This window comes from Colossoma macropomum, unplaced genomic scaffold (genome assembly GCF_904425465.1).
Source record: "Colossoma macropomum unplaced genomic scaffold, Colossoma_macropomum, whole genome shotgun sequence".
In the NCBI taxonomy this organism is placed as follows: domain Eukaryota; kingdom Metazoa; phylum Chordata; class Actinopteri; order Characiformes; family Serrasalmidae; genus Colossoma; species Colossoma macropomum.
The window spans coordinates 4045796-4071468 of NW_023494793.1; the positions used below are offsets into that span (position 1 = coordinate 4045796).

Consider the following 25673-nt stretch of genomic DNA (forward strand, 5'->3'; position numbering starts at 1 on the left):
TTACCAAATGTTTCAGTACTGATTGTTTCGGTGGTGACAATTTTAGCTCATTTTGAGCAGAACTCAAAACGTAGGCAGTACATGACCAGCAAACAGCTGTACACACATAAAATCATCATATTTTTCATTAAAACACAAAAAATTTACTTAACTGTGGAAAATTCTAAATGTTTCGTACTGATTTTCAGACTTTGGGACACATTTACTGTACTGGCCATGAGGGAGAGGGATGCAGTACCACCTCCTGCTAGTTCAAACTGCCACAGTAAAATACAGTTTTCATACCTTAGATATTGACATATTACATGTTTAAGATTATGGTATGATCTATTAAACCCAAGGCATTAATACATAATAACTGGCTAGACTTATACAAAAGTATAATTTATAGGGTACTTTCTATTGGGAGGTCTGTCCCAAACTGTAAACCCTATGTTTACACTTATGAAAATAATATTTATATATTGTTGTATTGTGTATTATTTTTTCAAAGCTCTTTTGATTTCTTTTATGTGTAAAGATTCTACAGTTAGATTTATTTAGATGAGTTTATTTTTAAATAAAAAAGAAGGTCACACTATATTTGGATGGTCCCCTGTAGATGATCTACAGACACTTAAATTACTAACAAACCTTCTGGTGATGTTCAGTTCAACAACAACATTAAGGTCAGGATTAGGTTTAGGACTAGGTTTAGGTTTAGAGTTGAAGGTAAGGTTAGGATTAGGTTTAATAGAATCTTTCACACTCAACTTCAAGTTCAGTTGCATTTCACTGATATTTAGTTGAATGTTAGTTAAGGATATACAAAGCATCAACGGTGGACCATCCAAGTAAAGTGTTACCAAGAATAACTTCATTAAAAAAGGTTTTTTTCACGGCAAAACAGTGAAACACAAAGAGTTTTAATATGTACATTTTAGAGCAGGAAGTGAGGCTGCATCCCCGGCCCTCATGGCCACATGGTGAGCAGTTAGATCCCACTGTTTTAAATTTAAAAAGTCTGAAAATCATGTAAATCATTAAGAACTATCATTACTGAAACACAGATTTTCTGCAGTTAAGTGATCTGTTTTTGTGTTTCATTGAAAACAATATGTTTTTTATGTGTACAGCTGTTCAAAGCTGAGTTTGTTGGTCATGTCCTGGCTGTGTTTTTGAGTTCTGCTCAAACTGAACTAAAATTGTCACCACCGAAACAGTCACTACTGAAACACTTGGTGAAGTTTTGGTAGTCTTATGATTGTTTTGGTAGTGACAAAATGGAATCTTCAATCATTCGTTTTATAAAATGAACACATTTAAGGTTTAAGGTCACTCAAAGCAAAAGAACTTTCTAAAATCCGAGCTGATTAAAATGAGTTTTAAACTCTCACTTTGAACTAATTCAGTAGAATAATGCATGTAGGAGCTCAAAAATAGTTTGAATTTTCAGACATTGCGCTGCAGCCTTTAGAATTTCTTTTAAAGACCAGCACAAACATGCGGTTCTTCCTAAGCAGCAAAGTTTCGACATCCCCAAGCTTGACTGAGGACTTTCTTAGACAGCTGACACCCGAAATCTGCTTAACGTGCCTGAAAAGAGGAGAACAGAAGAAGAAAAGCTGGCGTTCCTGGGAATTTTGTTGAGGCCTGGAACTGAAAAACTAGGCCAGCTGTCAGAGTCTCTAATTCACTCACAAACTACTGAGCTCGGCTCCACCGTCACTTGTTTATCGCTGTCATCATAGAGAAGGCTGCAATATGCAGATGAGCCTCTGACCAATCATAGAGCTGTTCTCTGAGTGCTGTGATCATCCTGACCAATCACAGCTCCAGATGAGTCTCTGTGGGTGTTTTGATGAAAAGTTAATTATTATGGGCCAAATAATGTCACATGATTGATTGATGCTGATGACAGGATAAAAAAATAGATATTAGTACTGAGTTTAATTCTATTTAATTCCATTTTGGATCATTTCTATGTCATAAAATACTCATGCAATGTAAAGGGCAGCTGGCGTAAAAATATATAAACAATGTAAAAATGACCGTATATTGCAAGGCCTATCACACTGCAACGCATAGCAAAACACATTTTATTGCACTTTTTAAAAGTATATTTAATATGAAAAGTACATACTTTTAATGTTTTATTTTAATACATACTAAATGCATTATTTTGGAATAACCTTAAATTTAAATTATAATTGAGCAATGCTAATTGAGCACTGACTTGCTTTGAGTGCTTTATTCAAACAACTTAAGTTGCACTTAAGTAGGTTTAAGTAGTTATCACTGATTACACTTTATATTATAAATATATACTGGATGTGCACTTTAATGCTACTTAATATTGCAACTAAAATGCACTGAAATGCATTTAAATGTCACTTAATACATTCAGCAACATTGATAAAACATAATTAAGTACACACTTAAATATATTGTTAGGAACAACTAATTATATTTAAGACATGCTATGCTAACATTGTTTTAGCCTAATTCTAATACACAAAATGTACATGCTTGTATTTACTTAACAGAAACCAACTAAAATGTAATAAGGCATGCTTTAATGTCCTCACCAAAAAAAAACAATGGAATTTTATTTTTTGTATTTTTTATTTGTTTGGGCAATAAAAAAAACAATTGGTGTTTTTTTTTTTTTCGTTTTTTTGACCCCACAATTTTTAAAATATCTACCAAACAGTCAAGATGGCACTTTGTGGCATAAATAGTGACTCAAAATGTGCTCTACCAAATGATTGAGCAGAACATTTAAGGGTTAAAAGACATTGCTCTGAAATAATACACTTAAGTTGATGCTTTTGCTTTAAGTATGTTTCAGTATATTAAGAAATGTGTTTTTTCCAGTGTATTTCTTTACATCATACTAAAGTATATATAAAATGTTTTACTTTAACCACTTAAATGGCCAGCACTCACCAGCAGGCCCAAAGTTTTATTACACACGTCTATAATGTCAGAAAAGCTCAGCCAGTTTGCACCGAGATCCCTGTAGTTACTGTATTATAAGCCTCAGTATGTAATAAGCCTGAAATTTTAAGAGGTTAAATGCTGCTCTTTGGGAAAAACATAGCAAAGTATATTTTAAGTGCCTTTGCATGAAATGCATGACCAAAAATGTACTTTTAGTGTTCTCTATATGCTGCTAAGTATGATATGCATGCACTTAAGTACACCTCTTTTTCACAAGAGAATTTAAAGTCAATGCTAGTGTTTTGTGAGTGTGGTGCAGCCGTGGTTAGTCCTACTACCCTTTGTTGGTTTTGTGATTACATTTGTATTCGCTCTGTGATTCAGGTGCTATCAATATTCATCCAGAAGTGAATGAAATTCAAGGGTGTACAGGTCGACTCGGCACAGTTACCATTCATCATATGCTGAGAGCTTCTCAGCACTTTCGACTTTCTGTCCTTCTAAGCTCTACCTGACACTCTTTTCTTTTCTTTTTGTGTTAGAAGAGAGAAGGAATGCGGTCACATTTGACTTTTCTTCATCAAATTATAATCTTTTTATTTGTTGAATGTATGGAGTGACATTTAATTTTTGTGCATTTTATAGCATTTAGACATTTAAGTGCTTTGTAGTTATGTAACCCAATAAATAGCACTAAAGTGCACTTCCAGTGTGTGTGTATATATATATATATATATACTGCTTATGAATTTATGAACTTATCAGAAGTTAGAACTGTATGTATTGCACAGATACATGATATGGACAAAATAACAGGTGATATACTGATGCACATTGAATGCAGTGCATCTTGAAATATATTAAAAGCATACTGGTGAATGAATAATCTGTGGTTATATGTTGCAAACATTATAGGTTAAATGAACCAATAGAAATATTACATTAGATTAACATACATTTACTTATGTAGCATATAACAATTTCAAAATGAACTGCTTGCTTCAGTCCAGAAACCACCTGTTTTCACAAAATCCAACACATTCAGCTCCCACTGACGCTCCACTGTAGGGCCTAGTTTTTGTGACGTCACAAACTCAGACACATTCAGCTCCCACTGACACTCTGCTTTAGGCCGAGTCTGAACCCTGAGAAACAGCAACAGCTCATTATCCCTCCTCCACCAAACTTTATTGCTGCCACTCTGCATTCTGGTAGGTAGCGTCTCCTGGTGTCCATCGAACCCAGATTCATCATCCAACTGCCAGATAGTGAAGTGTCACTATATGGCAGACACTCCAGAGAACGTTTCCACTGCTCCAAAGTCCAGTGGCGGCGTGCTTTACACCACTCCTGGCACTGTGCATAGTGATATTAGACTTGTGTCCAGCTGCTCAGCCATGGAGACCCATTTCATTAAGCTTCCAACACACAGTTCTTGTGCTGATGTTGCTTCCAGGGGCTGTTTGGAGCTCTGTAGTGAGGGTAGAGCAATTTTAGGCAATTTCTGCAAGCTACACGTTTTAGCACTTGGTGGTCCCACTCTATAAGTTTGTTTGGTTTACTGCTTCGTGGCTGAGCTGTTGTTGCTCCTAGACACAAAAATAGCACTTACAGTTGCCTGAGGTAGATCTAGAAGGGAGGAAATTGTAAAGGCACAGTAACAAACAGCTTATGTAATGCATATTAACTTCTAAGTGGTAAACCAAAAACCAGTATTTGCTGGCTGTGATCTTTGGGCCCTCAGGCAGCACTGCATTAAAAACAGACATGATTCTGTAGTGGAAATCACTGCATGGGCTCAGAAACACTTCTCAAAACCACTGTCATCACGGTCATCACTGCATCCACAAATGCAAGTTAAAACTCCAAAAGGCAAAGAAGAAACCATATACAAACAGGATCCAGAAATGCTGCCACCTTCTCTGGGCCAGAGCCCATTTAAAATGGACTGAGGGGAAGTAGAAAAGTGTCCTGTGGTCCAACAAATTAACATTTGAAATTCTTTTTGGAAATCATAGACACTGTGTCCTCCGGGCTAAAGACCACTCAGCTTGTTATCAGTGCACAATTCAAAGCCAGTATTCATGATTGCACAGGGGTGCATTAGTGCACATAGCACCATTAATGCTGAACGATATATACATGTTTTGGCAGCATATGCTGCCATCCAGACGACGTCTTTTTCAGGGAAGGCCTTGATTATTTCAGCAAGACAATGTCAAACCACATTCTGCCTGTACTACAGCAACATGGCTCCATATTAAAAGAGTCTGGGTGCTAAAGTGACCTGCCTGCAGTCCAGACCGGTCACCACTGATAACATTTGGTGCATTATGAAATGAAAAATATGACAAAGCAGACCTCGAACTATTGAGCAGCTGAAAACCTATATGAAACAAGAACGGGAAAGCATTTCACTTCCAAAACTACAGCAGTGTCTCCTCAGTTCCCAAATTCTTACAGAGTGTTGTTAAAAGAAGAGGTGATGAAACACAGTGGTAAAGAGGCCCCCGTCCCAACTTTTTTGGAACGTGTTGTTGGCATCAAATTCAAAAAGGGCATATATTTTTCAAAAAGCAATAACATTTCTGTTTCAACATTTGATTTGTTGTCTTTGTAGTATTTTCTTTTAGAAATATGGTTTACATGATTTGCATATTATTGCATCCTATTTTTATTTACATTCTGCACAGTGTCCCAACTTTTTTGGAAATGGATTTGTCCTTTTGTTGGATAAAATGAAGTCATAAAAAACTCTGGTGTTCTGGTCTGATTGGTTAGGGTGCTCACAGCACACAGTAAAACACATTGTGATTGGTAAGAGACCTACTTCACACCATTTCTGTGATGTCAGTATAGCAAACAATAATATCTCTACTATAGCTCAGTATTGCTGCAACGATATCTTTTCCCAGATGTGGAGCACTGGGACTTTGCCCCGTCCCTAAATTTACGGAAAACCATTTGAAATAAACCTCATAAATAGCTAATAATAATAAATAGGGCAGACGGATGCATTTCACTCTCTCACTCACAGGTCGCACTTGAACTCATCATCGACCCACTGCAGTACTGAACCGTCCATTTAGTCGAGCAGCGCATTAAAATCTGTCATCTGCTTTCCTTTTTACTCGCGGTCAAGTACCACTCGTTCACTGAGGAGAAGCCAATACCAGGCTGCATTCGCACCACTCATGAATGTCATCCACTCAGATTAGCGCTCATGTATAGACCTGCATCTATCCTGCAAGCCCTATTAGCGGCACTCAGCGTTCAATTATAATAGGGGTTGGAGTATTGATGTAATGGATTCATAATGGAGACGAGCCCCTGGGGTCATTTTCCTACAAATCTTTAGCAGTTTGTTTTTTTGACCCTTTAATGCTTCTTCTGCCTTTTAACCTACTTGGTTCCTTCGCTAATGTTCTCGATGCTGTCGTCGCTGTAACTCTGGCATGAAAAGAACATGATCTGCTAAAGTCAGACTCTCAGGGAGGTGTTTTTAATTGGGCGTCTGAATATAAGAAGCATCTACATCACGTACTGTGCAAGTCTTAGACAGACATGACAATAGTTTTAAACTATTTATACAGGAAGTAAATGTGTTTTTACATTCCAGTTCCACACACTGACCACCTTTACTATGACTAGTGTGGACATGACCACCCACCAACGACTCAGAGGTCAGATTAAAACGAAAATGACTGAATGATTCCTAGTAGTAACTGAATCATTTATAGTAGTGACTGAATAATTCATAGAAGATATTGAATAACAAAGTAAATGAGTAATTTATAGTATTTACTTAATAATTCATAGTAAATACTGAATTATTTACAGCAGCTACTGAATAATTTCTAGTAGTTACCAAATAATTTATAGTAGTTACTGCATTACATAGTAATGAATAGTTCATAGGAAATACTGAATAATTTATAGGAGTGACTGAATAATTAAGATTAGATACTGGATAATTTATAATTAATATAGATATTAAATAACTCAAAGTAATTACTGTATAATTCATTGTAGATACTGAATAATTTATATTACTGAAAAATATATAGTAGGTAAAGAATAACTGATAGTAGTTACTGAATAATATATAGTTGATACCATATAATTTAGAGTTATTTATTTATAAAAGATATCAAATAATGTATAGTAATTACTGAATTAATTCATAGTAGATCCTGAAAAACACAGTAGTGACTTAATAATTTATAGTAGTTACTGAATAATTCGTAGTAACTGCTGAATAATTCATAGTAAATACTGAACAATTTATGGTTAATACTGAGGTCATAGTAGTGACTGAATAATTAAAAGTAAATGCTGAATAATTTATAATTGATACCTAATAATTTATAGTTAATCTACTTATAGTAGATATTAAACAATTTATAGTAATTACTGTATAATTCATTGAAGATACTAAATAATTTATATTACTGAAAAATGCATAGCGTTTACGGAATAATTTATAATAATTACTGAATAATTCATAGTAGGTCCTGAATAACACAGTAGTAAATTAATAATTTATAGTAGTTACTGAACAGTTCATTGGAAATACTGAATAATTTAATAGTTACAAAGTAATTCATAGGAAATACTGAATAAATTACAGAAATACTCATCAAATCAGTTACTGAATAGCTAAAAGTAGATCTAGTCTTTATAATCTATATAATTTATAATTGATACCTAATAATTTATAGTTAATCAATTTTTAGTAGACAGTAAAAAATTCTTAGTAATTACTGATTAATTTATAGTAAGTACTGAATAACTTACTGTAGTTAATGAATAATTCATAGCAATTACTACATAATTCATAATCGTTAGCCTAATTATTAATTCATAATAGTTACTGTATAATACCTAGCAGTTCGTGAATAATTAATCGCAGACACTGAATTATTCATAGTCTATACTAAATAATTCATAGTAGATACTGTATAATACATGGTAGTTACTAACAGTAACTGAATCATTTGTAGTAGTTACTGAATAATTTATAGAAGTTACTGATTAATCCATAGTCGATATTGAATAATTCATAGTAGTTAATGAATAAGAGGTTTTAAGATTAATAACTAAAATAAGTCTTGAGAGTTTTAGGGGGTTAAAAGTCTGGCCATTTTCATTTTCATGCAAAATGAGAACGTAGAATAAAAGTATGTTGTGATGCTGTGACTATCCATTCACCAAAACGCTAGCAACTGCACTTCCAGTACAAAATTGCCATAATGACATGATTTCACATCTGAATTCAAAATGCAATAATGAGGGCTGTTCTTTCATCACAAGTCATAAAATCCAGCGTCCTCACACCCACACGTCTGTGAAAGAGGCAGACAAAGAGCAGATAATCTGGACATATTCAGCTAACATCAGCTCAGGGCTGCAGAGTGGACACTTTCTACATAGATGCTGTGACATCAGCCTCAGCAATGAGCGTCCTGACCAATCGCACATGGTCTCTGGGCATCTGGGTGAACCAAAGCATTCACATAATCCAACAAATGTCAAGTGTTTTAGTACAAAAAATAATGCAAACCAATCCATATGCATTCAACTGCCCGGACACAGCCCTGTAGAAAAGCTTTGACCAATAGAATTGGACACTCAGGAGCCGACGCACATAATGGCCTGTGCCGAGCGTGGGCTAATGGGGTATAAGCCCCCCAGCATGGAGCTGTGGATCAGTGGAACTGTGTTCTCTGGAGTGAAGGCGCTCCATCCAATACCTTTGGGATGAGTTGGAGTGATCCAGAACTGACCATCCAACAGCAGTGCCTGACCTCACTAATGCTCAATCAAATCCTCACGGCAATGTTCAACATCTAGTGTGAAGCCTTCTTAGAAGAGTAGAGGTTGTTACTGCAGCAAATGAGGGCAAGCTTTCCCCCTAAGTAGAAAGCTGGATCAGAATCACCTCCCAAGGCCAACAAGGCTAAATGCGTCTCCTTTGGAGTGCAGGTCACTAACACGGTGACAAATGGGCAACAAACGGCCAATCAAAATGCTCAGTCGGGGGCGGAGAGCCTATTAGCATTGCGATGGGGTTCGTAATTGACGCAGAAGGGGAATGTGGGGGGTTAACAGATGGAACTGGGCTCCAAGATGAGAGAAATCTGGCCAGGCCACAAATCTCTCATTACTAACCTTCTCTGATGCACAGCACCTCACTGAGTCATAATTGGCCTCGCTGTACAATGGCAGTGTACATTTGTGGAAGCGCTCGCTGCTTCGTTATGCGGTACCAGGAGCTCTAAGTGCAGATGGAGAACACTAATAGGTCAGATAAAGCTCTGGACAAAGCTGGGGTGTTTAAAACAGCCATGAGGTCTGGCTATTTTTTTTAACAACTAAATCTCTGACCTCATGCTTTCATCCATTTCTCTCTCTCTCTCTCTCTCTATATATATATATATATATATATATATATATATATATACATAAACAATAGAACATGAGAGGGAGTGTGTTATCGCGGAATAACATCATGTAGTTCTATTGCTTTTATACAACAGTTAAATAAAGTAAGAAATAAATATTGACATTTAATATGTTTTAATGTTCGCAGTTCCTTCCACCAAATTATAGTTCCTTAACCAGCAGCTTGTTGCTATGTCAGAGTAACAAACTCCGCCCACTCGCTGCACAGCCGGCAGTTCGTTCTCCAGCTCCTTACACTAAATTCCCAAACTGTCATCACCACTGAGCAGCTTTTCAGTCGGCAGCTGTGACAGAAGAACAGCTAAACAACCTGGAATCAGCCAGAAATGAACCCAATACCATTCGCCAAACGTGTAGTCTGATCTTCAGAGTCTGACCAAATCAGACTGAGCCATAAAACTGCCACAATATCAGGTTTAGCTCAGTTTTGTCAGTCTTTGCCAGATCAGTATTAATGTTGTTTTGTTCCAGCCAGTCTGTAAAGCATCTTACAGCCCATTTAGTTTGGCGAATGGTGTTGGGTTCATTTCTGGCTGATTCCAGGTTGTTTAGCTGTTCTTCTGTCTCAGCTGCCGACTGAAAAGCTGCTCAGTGGTGATGACAGTTTGGGAATTTAGTGTTGTCTCATCTTCAGAGTCGGACCAAATCAGCTGTCGGTCAAATGTGATCTTAGAAGTATCCATTTTCTGGGTTAGATGAAACATCTAGTGGTAGAATTGGGCATCCAGGATATGTAGGATTTTCCAGCAAATATAACATATATAAACATACTAAAGTTAATGTAAAATACAGTAACGTTACATACAAATTAGCTCAAACTTGGTGGAAGTGCGGAGCCATTAATGCTTAATCATAATAAGCCAAGCAATATGAGAATTTGACTGTATAACCCAAGAGATAAAGCCCAAAACATAAAACAGTGTCCTATAGTGCCACTATAAGGTTGACTGTGGTCATTTTATATGAGTTTTATTTGGAGCAGTGGGGAGGGGGGGTTATTCACCGTTTTAGCAAATGTGGTTTATCTACATTTTACAGTCTTCTGCTCCCACTGCGTTGTAGCCGAGAAATAAAATTCGTGGACAGATGGACAGACAGACAGGCGGACAGATGGGCGGACAGAGTGATTACTGTAGGGCAGCTACGTTTCATGCAGAGCTCTAATAATGAACAAGCGAACAGGGAGTTGCTTCTTGTTTTTATTAACCCTTAGATGTGCTCCAGAGGTGTAACTACTTAATTACATATTTAATTACATAGTTAGTTACATATCTGTACCGACAGGTTTGAGTCTGCACTTTTCTTCATGTTTCAGTGTCAAAAATCAATGAAACAGGATTGCATTCAACTCAAACACAAATGTGTTAATGTAAACATTCATATAAAACCACACAACGCCTCTTTCATCACTGGATGATATTTTCCATGTGCATTGCCTCAGTTAAACTGCGCTGCAAGCCCATACAGTACGTGTACATATAATCATATTCAACATGCATCTCTCTGTGTCACATAGCTAAATTTAGTATGACTTCCAATTCTATTTCAGTCGCTTAAATATCAGGAGAACAGGAAATGGCATTGCTTCGCTCACGGGGGCTAGGTGACTCACACATGCCAAAGATAATACTGCAAAATTATGGAAAATAAGATAGAAAATGTGGTCGTCCTTCGTCTGGTTGGCAGGGTGGGTTGTAACACGGATCTCCTGTCATTTATCTGCTGCGTTGAGAGCATTCGGACTGATTCAGCAACTTCGTAGCTGACATTAAGACATTTGACAAATGTCAAAGGAAAGTGGAGTAGAAGCTCAGATGCTCTCGAAGATAAAAATACTTCTATTTTAATCCTCAACCTAATGAAACCCTCGGTCCCTCAGCCTCGGCTCATAACGCAAGCAAAATTAATTTCCTGCTCTCATACAGACTCAAGTATGCACTCTACAGTGACTCACTCAGTGTATATAACTCATAAACAGAAGCCACTAATAAAAACAAAAACACACATAATAACTTGTTAGGATCTCCGGCCTGAGGTCAGGATGCCCTGAACATTGAATAGGTCATTGTGGCTCCTTTTCTGGTTTAGAGTAGATTAAGAGATTTCTAAGAAGCTCAACAGATGTCTAATAACCAGAGCCCTACCAAGATATGAGTAATATTGCAACAAGGGATGGGCAATCCAGTCAAATATTCAAATTTGACAACCTGAGGTAACACCCAGTCTTAAGGCTACAGGTTACCACACTGGAGGCTTCAGGACACAGTGAGCAGATACACTCAGCATCGCACTGTTACTGCACTGAATTAAACCCAAATCCATAGTAGCAGCCAATCTAAAGTCTTTAAGGCTGCGTTCAGAGTGCATTCCGCAATCCAGGTCCGAACCGCGTGGGATCTGCCTGTGACACGTTTTGCAAAGCAGAGAAAAAGGCGAAAAAGTTCAACACCACATCACACATCACGCTAGATGAAAACACAACACATGCTGGCTTTTCTAGTGACCAGCATATTAACTTCCATTGCTGCTGACCAGCATACCAGCATCCAAAACACAACACCTGCTGGATTTGCTGGTGACCAGCTATGCTGGTCTGTGCTGGTTTTTCAAGCAGTGTTTACAGCGCTGCACTCGCTCTGCGGTTCAGTTTTACCTGTCTTGTTTTTTTATTGGTTACCTTGTGAAAAAGTGATACATGACAAAAAAAAACAGTTCTGTGGAGGGTGGGGTGGGGGGGTTGTGTGCGGAATGCACGTCCTGCTGTAGGGTAATGGCATTTTAGGTGGAATACACTCTGCTGAACGCAGGAGTTCTCACCTGAGCCAACGTTATTAGCCTAATCACACTGTATTTCACCTTTTAGCTAATATAAAAAACTTATTTGTGAAGTTAGTTAACTGATACTAGATGATACATTCAGTAAATGATGTTTTATTTCATTCATTCTACATGAGGGTAAAATGTGCTTGAGCTTGACAGTTCTCAACGCTTTTCTGTGACACTTCCTATGTGCTATAGCTGGGCTTTGTACTGTCCCCTATCTGATGTGCGGTAGCCTTTAGATGGCCTGCAGTGCCTCCTTCTAAGGACTAAACAGGTTAAGAAATTTTCACCAATACATGAGGCGCAGACTCAACACTGACCTCTGGTGGAGAATAGAGTTCAGACATCCCATGGTTCTCGTGCAAATGTGTAGTGTTAGAGACAAGCTCATTTGCATATCAAAACTTTACATGACTATTCAAAATTCATACTAGAGGCCCGCACTCAATATCTTGCGCTGTGGGACTAACTTTCAGTGTTCGGCGTGGGAGAGGGCGGGCAACCAGCCCAATGTAGGCGGGAGCGGGACCAGCATGCATGAAGAGAAATCCTGCAAATTAATGAGCAGCCCAAATAAAGCAGAACCATCACTAAATCATATATAAAAAATATAGTCAAACAGTTAAAATGAAGAGTTGCAAAGTAACCGATCATGTGAACAACATGCAAGTTCTCGTAACTCACAGACACGGTGGAGCCTTCAGTTTGACAGCCACAACTGCCCAGCAAAACACCAAAAATAACCGCTCTGTGGTTTAATTCCTGCTTTGTGTTTACTGGGAATAAAGAGTGTTTGGTGAAGTTACTCACTGTGAGCTTGGTGACCGTGACTGCCGTGTTATTTCAGCAGAGGATAATGTGTCTGCGAATAAAGCGTGTCAGATATTGGCTGTCAGTTCGCATCGACTAAACTGCGTGGGTGGAAGCGGGACAAAACATTTCGGTTGCGGGCGGGAGCGGGACAAACGAATCAGATTTTCTGTGGGAGCGGGACTGAAAAAATAGTCTAATTCAGACCTATTGCTAATATTAAAGACCCGCAGTTTATCTGCATCCGTGAAAATATTTCTGCTAACGTCAATGTAACATCGCCAGGATTCAAATGTAAATGTTGTGAATTTTGTGACTGTGTTGGGCTGCTAGTGAGCAACGAGGAGGGCGGAGAACCCCCTGCTGTAAAAACGACAACTGCAGCTTTCTTCATCTCAGACGATCTTGTGCAACTGATGCAGGGAAAAACTGAGCATATTTCATTTTGCCCTGTTCCCCAAATGCTTGCTTTTCATTTCATTTCAGTGCTCATATTAACAGGTCAGGGAGTCCACATTGGTGGCAACTCAGCAGGCATTATTATCAGGAATGTGGAGTTGTGTTCAATCCCCTGGTGGTGGCTGGACAAAATATTGCAGAGCTATATATGGTTTCAGACAAACCTTCAGGCCTGATAACAGCTCTAATTTGTATAAAGTGTCTTGTACGTTGAGAAAAACAGATTGTAAAGAGGTTAAAAAGAAAATAAAAGAAAAGCGAACCAGGCGTTTGGTCTCTACTTAGCCTGTACTTGCCGCTCTGCCCCCCAGGACTATTGTGTCCGATAGGCCGAGGACATTCTGGAGACCAATGGGCTGCAAAACTTCTTATATTGCCTTTTATTATCCAATAGACCCAAGAGTGGCATTACTTAAGGAAGCTCTCAGGATGTTTTTTGGAGCTGTAGAGGTCTTTTTGGTCGATGTTTTTCTTCCGAACGGTTTTCACTCAAAGGAAAGTGCTTTTTCTCTGCCAGTCTGTCCGCTGGTCACACATGAAGCGAAAGCTTCAGTGAAGAGCAGAAAGGCTGCCCACTCATGCAGAGAGCTGAGCTCAGTGACTGAAGTTCAACAGCTTCTTCTTGAACTTAACCTGGAGACGTCATACAGGCTTTTCTGCTAAACAGAACAGCACTGCAGAAAAGAGAGTAGGCCAAAGGTGCCTGAGATGGTTTGCTGGAGCAAAGCTATAGCTGAACCACTTTGGACTCCCAAAAAAAAGCTTTTAATGGATGATTCTTTAAGGAAACATTGCCGTAAATGAGAGCTATGAGTGTGAAGAACCTTCCGCACAATGTTCTGATATAAAAGGTTTTTCCTACACGGTCAGAAAAAGGGTACTGTATAGGTAGATTTTTGTCCCCCAAGCTAAAAACAGTGTAAATGTACCTGTGTACTTTCCTTCACTTAGCATTTGAAGATGTAGCATACATGCTAATGGTGCTAGCATTGTAGCTTTGATGATAGCTAAAGTTAACTTGGCAAAGTATTTACAAATGAGTAATTATAAAAGTAGCAAAGCATCAAACTATTGTTACAATTTGGTGCACCAGGTAAAACTGGATAAATAAGGCTGCTTATACAGCAACATAAAGGAAAAAAGGAACAGCTTGAGCTCCAGCAGAAGTACTTGTTGTGTTATTTCACCCATTATGTTTTGCTGCATGCATTTCTGCTCTCATTCACTACTTGTTAGGCTTATATTAGTAGCAGTGTGACGGTATGAAAGTGACGTTTAATACCTTGTTTTGTAAATGTGTGTATCAATAATGGACATCAGTCAGTCAGTCAGTGAGTCAGTGACTCAGTAAGAGATAGTGATGATGCTTGTAGGCTGGCCCGCTGGGTGGTCCAGCAAAAACGTCCTTGATGGCTCTTTGTGTAACGATGCTGTGGTCTTCATTCATTATTGTTTCTGAAATGAATTTATTTCTTAATGGGCATCATGTCTTTGGTTTCCTGTAGCTTTTTGGGGCTAGATGTTAGACGCTTAGTACTCTAGATACCACAGTGAGTACGAAGGGGCAGCTTTGCGGCCGTTGATCTGAGCTGCGAAGGTGCTCAGACCAATAAAACAGCTGTATATGCATCAAATAAAGCAAGGAATCAGAATGTAACAGAATAGCGGGAACTTGTGAAACCAGAGTTACTGTTACCAGAGTATAGATTTTGCAGTCTTTTTTTTTCTTAAAAACAGGTGATACAGTAAGTATGAAAATGTATTAGAAACAAGCAGGATAAGGGATGTTTGGAATTCTAACTATCACTAACTTGGTTTGTAAAGTAAGAGATATGAAATACATATATTATGTATGTAAAGTGTGTATTTATGCTTGTAAAGTTTGGGCGCCTACGGTCAAATAACATGCTTTGTTGATCTTCAATGAAAATAAATCAACATATCCAGATTTAACATACTGGGCAAAAACATAAAATGTTGTCTGTGCAAAATATTTATTTTTTGTCTTTTTTCTTTTTGTTAAAATCAGCAAATAAATATAAATTATGCACTAAAAATAGCAGGGAAATGATGTGTCCTCTATAGAATTTGTTATTTTCACTTAGAAAATCAACAAAGCTTAGGAGTTTGGGTCGAAGTGATGTGACTATATAGATTTTTAAAACTTTTTTTAAAAGATTTTTTTAAAACTAGATGTTTTTAAAACTTAAAATTGAAAAATATCTCCAAAGATAATGTCACTTACAGTGAAATCACCGTCAACGAGCAATAACACGCAGGAATCCAAACAACGAGTCAGCGAAACATCCAAAGCTCATCAACACACTCCCTACTGCGGCTGAAATGCTAAACCACCTCTTTGACATTGTGATGCAGACTGTCCATTGTGTCCAGTTACTTTTACCTTAGATGAGTTAAACTTAACCTAGTTAGCTCACAATGACTTGGTTGTATTGAGAAGACTACATATCAGAACACGGCCCACCACTTTCATTAGCGATTGTGGAGCTTCGCGACTGCTTTCACGCTCCAAGCACACCATGTGCTGTCAGTCGTTACCATGGATACTGAGTTTTTGTGTTTACTGGGAATAAATGGCGTTTGGTGAAGTTACTCACAGTGAGCCTGATGACCGTGACTGCCTTGTTATGTAATAAATAATAATAAATGATTCAGATTTTATGCGGGAGCGGGATGGAATCTTGCAGGAGTGGGCGGGAGCGGGACTGAAAAAAGAGAGATCTCTAATTCAAACCCTTTCCTAATATTAATGGCTCACAGTATTATCTGCATCAGTGAAAATATGCTGCCACGGGTACTGGGTGGGCGGAGCTGACTGCAGCACTGTGGCTTTCCATTTGGCTGAATGGGCTGTAGGCTAGGCTGCTTTCAGTCTGGACAGAATGTAGCAAAACGATGGTGCATTGATTACTCTGTTGTGTTACGAACGTGTTACAACTATGGAAGCTGAGACAGCGACTCGGCATCCTTTTCAAAGAATTTTGATGAAATGGGTTTAAACAAGTATATAAACAACTACATTATAAACTGGCTAAATATATAAAAAACTAAAAAAATCTACACATACAATAAATAATTATTAGCTTGTGTATTTAAAAAAAATTCACAATAAAATATGACTAACGTCTACCAATGCATTGAACAGCGGTGTACACCAAGCTTCAGCGGCCACATTTGTAAAGGATTTCATTCGAATTCATTATGTGCACTACTTTTTTGATATGGCTGGGTCTATATGCACATCGCTGCTGATTGGGTAACACCTCTGACACGCCCATTAAACGAGACATAACATACCTCAAAGTCCGTTGCACACTGTTCCGCACCGTTTTGATGCAACGTCAAATAAAAATCAAATCGAAACACATTCTTTGTCACATCACATTAACACGTGTGTGAAGGTGAGTGAAAATCTTAGGTGTGTAGCCCACTTGTAGTATTTAAATACAAAGATATATATATATACACACATTAGACTCTAAGTATACACATTAATATACACAAGTATTTGCACAAGTCATTCAACTCAGAAACCATAGCAAAACGTGACCCTGGTGTTCAACAGGAGCTTCACTTCAAAATAAAACAACTAAAATTAATAAAAAATAGTTGTCTTGGTTTTTGAGATCTGACCCAGAATGCCATTCTGTCCCAACTTTTATTCCCGGAGTTCAGGTGCATTCCAGGCAATTTCCAACCCTGGTTACAGCTTATTATTGATTCTATAGTGAAAACAAACCTCCTTTAATGAGCCCCTTCCCACAACAAGCCCAGAAACAGGCCTGATTGTGGACTTAGGTATTCAGGACAAGCCTAAAATGCCCCCTCACCCCTATCTCTCTCTCTCTCTCTCTCTCTCTCTCTCTCTCTCTGTGTCTCTCTCTCTCTGTGTCTCTCTCTCTCTCATGGTTTCCTCTATAAATAATGATGAGATAACTGAAATGGGGACTTGTTCCCCAGGTGGCTGTATGAGGAAATAAAAAACAGCAGCAGATAAAATCCAATAAGCTTCAGCTCTGAGTGCTGTTCTGGGTCTGCTACCTGCTACCTGCAGCCAGAGCTCTGAACAGGGCAGAGTGGACACAAACTGGCATAATGAGCCGATTCAGCCTGGAGAATACAGGTTAGTGCCGTCGGGAATTAGAAGCTGTTATGATTACCGGTCATGTTTCGGTTATTTAGGAATTTGGAGGTTGTTGCTGCTACCAGTCGTGGTTTATGAAGACACAGGGAACAACTGGACCCACAATAATGGGCTTCCTATTTCAGTTCTTGGCTGGAAGGGTCTCATACCAGTGCATCTGTATATAAAACACCCTACATTGTGTTCGTATGCAGTGAACGCAGGACTCAAATACTCACGTACTGTAGGAGAGAGCAGGGCTGGTTTCACAGTATTTATTGATTTATTTAGTATACCATAGGGGTACCACACACTAGGACAACCGCAATGAAAGCTGAACACAGCTTCTGATTGGTCAACGAGTCAGGAACACAGCCTCTAACTGGTTGACGATTCAGAAACACAGCCTCTGATTGGCCGATGAGTCCGGAACACAGCCTCTTTTTGCTCGACGAGTCAGGAATACAACCTCTGATTGGTCGACAAGTCAGAAACACAGCCTCTAACTGGTTGACGATTCAGAAACACAGCCTCTGATTGGCCGATGAGTCCGGAACACAGCCTCTTTTTGCTCGACGAGTCAGGAATACAACCTCTGATTGGTCGACGAGTCAGAAACACAGCCTCGGATTGGTCGACGAGTCAGGAACACAGCCTCGGACTGGCCGACGAGTCAGGAACACAGCCTCTTTTTGGTCGACGAGTCAAGAACACAGCCTCTTTTTGGTCGACGAGTCAGGAACACAGCCTCTTTTTGGTCGAGGAGTAGGGAACACAGCCTCTGATTGGTCGACAGGCTCGACCCAAGGCATCAGTGGACGGCTAACAGCCCTGCCAACAATGACAACAACTCTTTTCAACACAGAGAAATGCTTAAATAATCACCGAAGACATTCAGTCATTATGGATTTATTTTACAAAGTCTCCAAAAAGAAGTTCAAGACTGGATTAAAAAGCTTCTGAAAGGGATACGATCGCAACGGAGCCCTTATTGAAATGGGAAAAAGCTAGCCTTCCGGGAAAAAATGAAAGTGAATCTGTAGCACGCAGCGTTCCCGAGACAGTTTTATCTTTGGTGCATGGCGTCTTTTGATGTCGCATTTGACATCGTCGACCTGAGAGGGTCAAACCAGATGCAAGACTATTGTGGCTGTGCTATGTGAGGCGGGTAGGTATGTTCACAGCAAATGAACTGACAGAAGGTTAAATTAATGCTGCAGCTCTTTGGTTCCAAACCCAGAACCCTGAAAGAGAGTGGAGAATGGAGCTGTGTCAGAAGGTCATTGATGTGCTTTATTAGAGAGAGTTACTGCACAGAGGGACGACTCGCCCTCAGTTACATGGCCATTTACGAAAGGACTGCGCTGGCTAACACTAGCAGTCAGCGTATGTGTTTAGACTACATTACCCATAAGGCACCTGGGTGGCTCCTTGGGGCCTGAACACTGGGCCTTGTTTGATGGTTTATTAATAGTGTCTGTCTGAGGTCAGAGAGGGGATGCAGAAAGGAGGGGATCTATCGCCATGGCGACTGTCGTTTTCTCCATTTTCTTCATGCCAAACTCATTTAGAACGTTCTAATTTGGTTCTAATCCCCCTGAGTTTACAGCCTTGTTTTGGGCTGAATGTTGCTGAGACTTATTTTGTTTGCATTTTCCGCCTTCAGAGATTCACAGAACGTAGGAGTGTGTGTGTGTGTGTGTGTGTGTGTGTGTGTGTGTGTGTGTGTGTGTGTCCCAGTGCGTGACTCCACAGTCTGCTTTGCAAATCGACATCTTGTTAAGTCAATCTGTCTCGCAGTACCTCCCTCCTGCTCTCTCTCTCTCTCTCTCTCTCTGACTCTCTATCTCTCTTCCTCTCTCTATCTGTCTCTTCTTTATCTCACCCTACATCTTGTTTTCTCTCTCTCTATTTGTATTCGTTCTTTCTAATTCTACTTTTTCATTTACCTCTTCTCTCTCTCTCTCTCTCTCTCTGTCTTTTCTCTCTCTCTGTCTTTTCTCTCTCTCTCTCTCTCTCCTTCTATCTCTCTATTTCTACTTTCTTTCTAATTCTACTTTTTCTTTCACCCCCTCTCTGTTTCAACTCTTTCATTCTACTTCTGCTCTTTCTTTGATCCCCTTTCTATTTCCACTCTTTCTTTCACCTCCTCTCTCTCTCTATTTCTACTCTTACTCTCAACTTCTACTCTTTCCTTCACCTCATCCCTCTCTCTCTCTTTCTGCTCTTTCTCTCTACTTTTACTCTTTCACCTCATCTCTCTCTTTCTCTCTCTGTCTCTCTATTTCTGCTCTTTCTAATTCTACTCTTTCTTTCACCTTATCCCTCTCCCTCTCTCTTTCTCTGCTCTTTCTACTTCTACTCTTTCTTTCACCTCCTCCCTCTCTCTCTCTCTCTCTCTCTCTCTCTCTCTCTCTCTCTCTCTCTTTCTCTCTCTTTCTTTCTTTATCTCATCCTGTATCTCACTGGCTTTTTTTCTCGTTTAATGGGCTTATCTTTCTTTTTCTCTCTCTCTTTTCTATCTCATCTCTTTGTCTCCCTCTCTTTTCCTTTCTGTTCATAGGGAGATCTTGATCACGGTAAGTGGAGCTTGGAAAATGGACAATGAGTATAGATACAAGGTAGGTGGACCTCATAAAGTGATATTCACCCCCAAACTGTCTTAATGCAGCTTTGCACACAGCTGAGAGTGACTGTGTGGATCATATGAACATTATAGAGCTTTTTAAATGAAACAGTAGAAGCCATATCGCCCCCTACACTTCCTGTAGTGTATTACAGTCTGTCAGAGTGACTGTGTGGATCATATGAACATTATAGAGGCTTTTTAAATGAAACAGTAGAAGCCATATCGCCCCCTACACTTCCTGTAGTGTATTACAGTCTGTCAGAGTGACTGTGTGGATCATATGAACATTATAGAGGCTTTTTAAATGAAACAGTAGAAGCCATATCGCCCCCTACACTTCCTGTAGTGTATTACAGTCTGTCAGAGTGACTGTGTGGATCATATGAACATTATAGAGGCTTTTTAAATGAAACAGTAGAAGCCATATCGCCCCCTACACTTCCTGTAGTGTATTACAGTCTGTCAGAATGACTGTGTGGATCATATGAACATTATAGAGGCTTTTTAAATGAAACAGTAGAAGCCATATCGCCCCCTACACTTCCTGTAGTGTATTACAGTCTGTCAGAGTGACTGTGTGGATCATATGAACATTATAGAGCGCTTTTTTAGGTAAACTAAATTAAAATTAAAATCTGTGCTGCCGTTTTTTCATAATAAGAGCAGTTCAACACAACTAGACACAGTTGAAACTCATACAGAATATACAGGCCTGTACTGATGAATAGGAATGTGTTCTATCCCTTAATTAAAACTATGAATTGTATTTCTTGTGTGTCTAAATTTAAACAGTCACCATATTTATATGAATTGATTTATCATCACAAATGTGGGCTTACCAACGTCCTTCTTTCAGCTAAATCCAGTCCCTGATCTCCTCAAATGCCTTCATGTGCACTGACTAAACACAATATACTGCCGCAGAGAGCATTATTACAGCGTGCAGCTGTTATTTAAATCTGCACTAAGTTTCCTTGGATTTTGCAGCGTTTGCCATTGTTATTAATAATACATGCCACATAACTGTGTCTGTACGAACACTCTTTTTGCAAAGCTGCTATAATAAAACAGTAAAATTGATAGAACTGACAAAACTGACAAATTCCAAAGCTTAATGTTTTCATTACAGATGACGAATACATTTAATCTTAATCAGCTTTTGAAGTGATAGTTCAGCAAAAAGCATCGCAAACTTGCCTCAGACTGTTTGGAGTTGTTCTGTAATCTCCAAGAGACTTGATTATGTGGTTTATGACGCTGTATGACAGGGCTGGGCAAAATACTCTGAAAAAGTAGTGATGGCCGAACCCTGAATACACTGTACTAAATGCATTCTGTAAAGTATTTATTTACAGTACATACTTAGAGTACATTTAGAATACATATTGATAAAGAACATGGAAAAAACTGCCATTTTTTATTTATCTCTACTGTTCCTTGCTGTAACTGGATGGTAGTTTTGTTCATGTAATTCTGATAATATGTAAAATATTATTCAAATGAATACAAAAGCAAATACAAACAGCTCAGTGTTATATTAGCTCCTACTGCCTGCTGATCATCACATTGATTTATCAGTCTACTCAGGCTTTAGCAGAGCTCAGTAACACTGAGATTAATAACTGATAATCACATTGATTTATCAGTCTACTCAGGCTTTAGCAGAGCTCAGTAACACTGAGATTAATAACTGATCACATTGATTTATCAGTCTACTCAGGCTTTAGCAGAGCTCAGTAACACTGAGATTAATAACTGATCATCACATTGATTTATCAGTCTACTCAGGCTTTAGCAGAGCTCAGTAACACTGAGATTATAACTGATCACATTGATTTATCAGTCTACTCAGGCTTTAGCAGAGCTCAGTAACACAGATTAATAACTGATCATCACATTGATTTATCAGTCTACTCAGGCTTTAGCAGAGCTCAGTATCACTGAGATTAATAACTGATCATCATATTGATTTATCAGTCTACTCAGGCTTTAGCAGAGCTCAGTAACACTGAGATTATAACTGATCATCATATTGATTTATCAGTCTACTCAGGCTTTAGCAGAGCTCAGTAACCCTGAGATTATAACCTGCATATGACACTATGTCATGTATAATTATGGACAAAATTTAGGCTTCAGAAACTGTTTTTAGTTATACAACCTTCAACATGTCTATAGATGACAGTATGAAAGAGCATTAGCTCTAGCGCTAAATTATGTCTCAGCAGATCAACCACACGGGGCAATGAGAAAAATGTGTAAATTAGATTGTTTTTCTGTATTGGCTTTAAATCCTAGAAGGTCCAAAGCAGTGTTCTTATATTCATTTACACACCTTCTTTATACGTAACAGAGTAAAATGTATTGTGTGATTTCTACAAGGTCTAATTCTCATTCAGAGCTTATTCTAAGAAAATCAAAATGCTTTCATAGCACACATCCACATCCTCAAAAGCCTGGCTTTCTTCATGCAGAATATGATTCAGAAAGAGAATATGAATGTATTTATTTGTGGCGGAAAACATTTTTCATTTCATCCCTAACAGCAGATCACACACGAGCGCTTGTTTTTATACTTCGTCAGGACAATGGTTCATACGCATCTGAGTACCAATATGTAATAATAATATATACGTGTTATCTTTGCTGCTGAGATCGTAACTTTACAGGAGAAGCAAAAAACATTCTTAACGTTCAGTTTAAGTTACAGTAAAGAGGTTTTAGGGTAAATTAGGGCCGTTTCTATTGGCCTGTTCATCATGACATTACAACACAGTGTAAATGGCAGCTGCCATGTTCACATTATGACATGAAAAAGGTATGTAATGTATGTAACACTAATATGTATTACATACATTACATGTGGCTAGCACCTTATGTTCTTAACTAGAACTAGGCTGGTCAGCTAGCTAACAGGCTAAAAGAGCAAACTTACAGTATGAAGTACTGTAAAACTGCAGTATAAACATCTAAAAACATCATTTGAATGTTTTACGTGCTTTAAATGTTCATGTTTCAGTCAGAAGTCGCGTCAAACCCAGGCTGAATCCCAAACGGCTCTGTACTCCCTAAATAGTGTTCTAGCTATGAAAGTGTAGAAATTCTAGCCTCTACAGCCAAACAGTGCATCATGTATTGGGTGTGGATGTGTCTGAGTCCCAAATGACTGTTTCTTAGCTATATTTTGCTCTGTTGGGCTGCAGGATCCAGTATTTAAAGTCCTACGTAGTGCACTATGTAGGGAGCAGGGAGCCGTTTGAGATTCAGCCCCAGTGTGAGAAGAGGAGCTGCTGGATTGGTGCTAAATAAGACTCATGGTGGTGATTTGGTGACCAAAGAGTACTTATAAAGTGAGAGTTTCTGCATTAAACAGTGCTGCGTTATCATATGATCATTGTTATACGGCAAAAAGCTAAACAATTAATGAAATGACCGCAGTTTACAGCAAAGGGCAAACCAACGTTCCCCTCAGTCAGCGGTCCATGGTTGCTTGGCAATGATACCACACACTACAGGAACTACATTTCTTGGCGGAATACTTGTTTATGTCGATTATTATTAATGATAACTTTTCTGAAAAAGTGTTTATTTCATCATAGTTTATGATGGTCATCGTTTTATAAAAGCAATAAGCCACTTGAGATCATGTGTTACTGGGAAGGGTGTTCTTAGACACGATGTAAAGCTGCTCGTGCGTCAGTCACTTTAAACTGTACTTAATCAAAAGCAGCAGGAAGAAAATATATTTCATATTTCATCTTATTAACTTCACTGTTCCTTTTTGTAAATACATGTTCGTTCTGAAATCGATGCCGTCAACATGTTCAAACTATGTTGTGACAGGGGCGTTTTGAGACTAGGAACATGGTGAATGTTCAATCTCTCTCCATCTCTCCATTTCTTTATCTCTCTTTCCATCTCTCCATTTCTCCATCTTTCTCCCTCCATCTCTTTTTTCTCTGTCTCTCTCCATCTTTCTGTCTCTGTCCATCTCTTTGTCAATCTCTCTGAATCTCTCTCTCCATCTCTCTCTATCCTTATCTCTCTATATCTCCTCTATCTCCATTTCTTCATCTCTCCTTCCATCTCTCGTTTTCCATCTATTTCTCCATCTTTCTCTCTCCATCTCTTTTTTCTCTTACTGTCTCTCTCTCCACTCTCTCTCCATGTTTCTGTCTCTGTCCATCTCTTTATCTCTCTCTCAATCTCTTTCCATAACACTCTATCCTTATCTCTCTATCTCTCCTCTATCTCTCCATTTCTTCATCTTTCCTTCCATCTCTCGTTTTCCATCTATTTCTCCATCTTTCTCTCTCATCTTTTTTCTCTGACTATCTCTCTCTCCTTCTCGGTCTAAATCTCTCTCTCTCTCTCTCCATCTCTTTATCTCTCTCCATCTCTCTCCATCTCTCAATCTCTCTCCATCTCTCTTTATCCTTATCTCTCTATCTCTCCTCTATCTCTCCATTTCTTCATCTCTCCTTCCATCTCTCGTTTTCCATTTCTCTATTTCTCCATCTTTCTCTCTCCATTTCTTTTTTCTCTGACCATCTCTCTCTCTACCTCTCTCTCCATCTTTCTGTCTCTGTCCATTTCTTTATCTCTCTCTCAATCTCTCTCTATCCTTATTTCTCTATCTCTCCTCTATTTCTCTATTTCTCCATCTTTCTCGCTTCATCTCTTTTTTCTCTATCACTCTCTCCACCTCTCTCCATCTTTCTGTCTCTCTCTCCATCTTTTCATCGCTCTCTCCATCTCTCTCACCATCTCATGAATGGAGGAGTGTCTTATCGTTCTCTCTCACCTTCACTCTCTCTCTTCATCTATCTTTCCGTCTCGTTTGCCTTGCTCTGGTCTGAAGCTTCAGCCAGATTAAATGCTTCTGTGTTGGAGAAACGGACAGAAGGAGGAGATGTGATGAGAAACGTGTGCATCTTTAAAAAAAATGGATTTTGTGTGGAGTGGAAAAAATACGTGACAAAAAAATGAAAATCACTTCAGCAAACGACAGAGGAATGGAGGAAAAAGCCCACATGCTCTGTGTGCATCGTCAGAGTCGCTGTCATCCACACTGGTGACACTCAAAGCAGCTGAAGTGGTTCACTGCACAAACTAATCCAATATGAAAATATGATAAAATACACACATTTCCAATCAATAATACAATAAAAGTTAGCAATAATAATCACAGCTGTTTCACCAAGAAATGGTTTGTTTAGAGTCACTGCGACGTCAAAATGAGGACAAGAACTGGAAATTGCAGTAATGGTTTGTTATATAAGAATAAAAATATCATATTTAATGCAGAAACTGTCAGCTTATAAGTAGTTGTTTCTCTGCACATAACAGCAACAATAATGTTAGTTTAAACAGAGCCTAGTGTTTACATGCACTCAACAATCTGATCATAATCAGATTTCT

At 38.7% G+C, this 25673-nt stretch overlaps 1 protein-coding gene across 1 annotated transcript in view; it reads right to left on the minus strand.

Moving 5' to 3' along the window:
• Positions 1-25673, minus strand: part of si:dkeyp-14d3.1 (transmembrane protein 132C) — a 410125-nt gene that overhangs the window by 197064 nt on the left and 187388 nt on the right. The window lies entirely within an intron of this gene.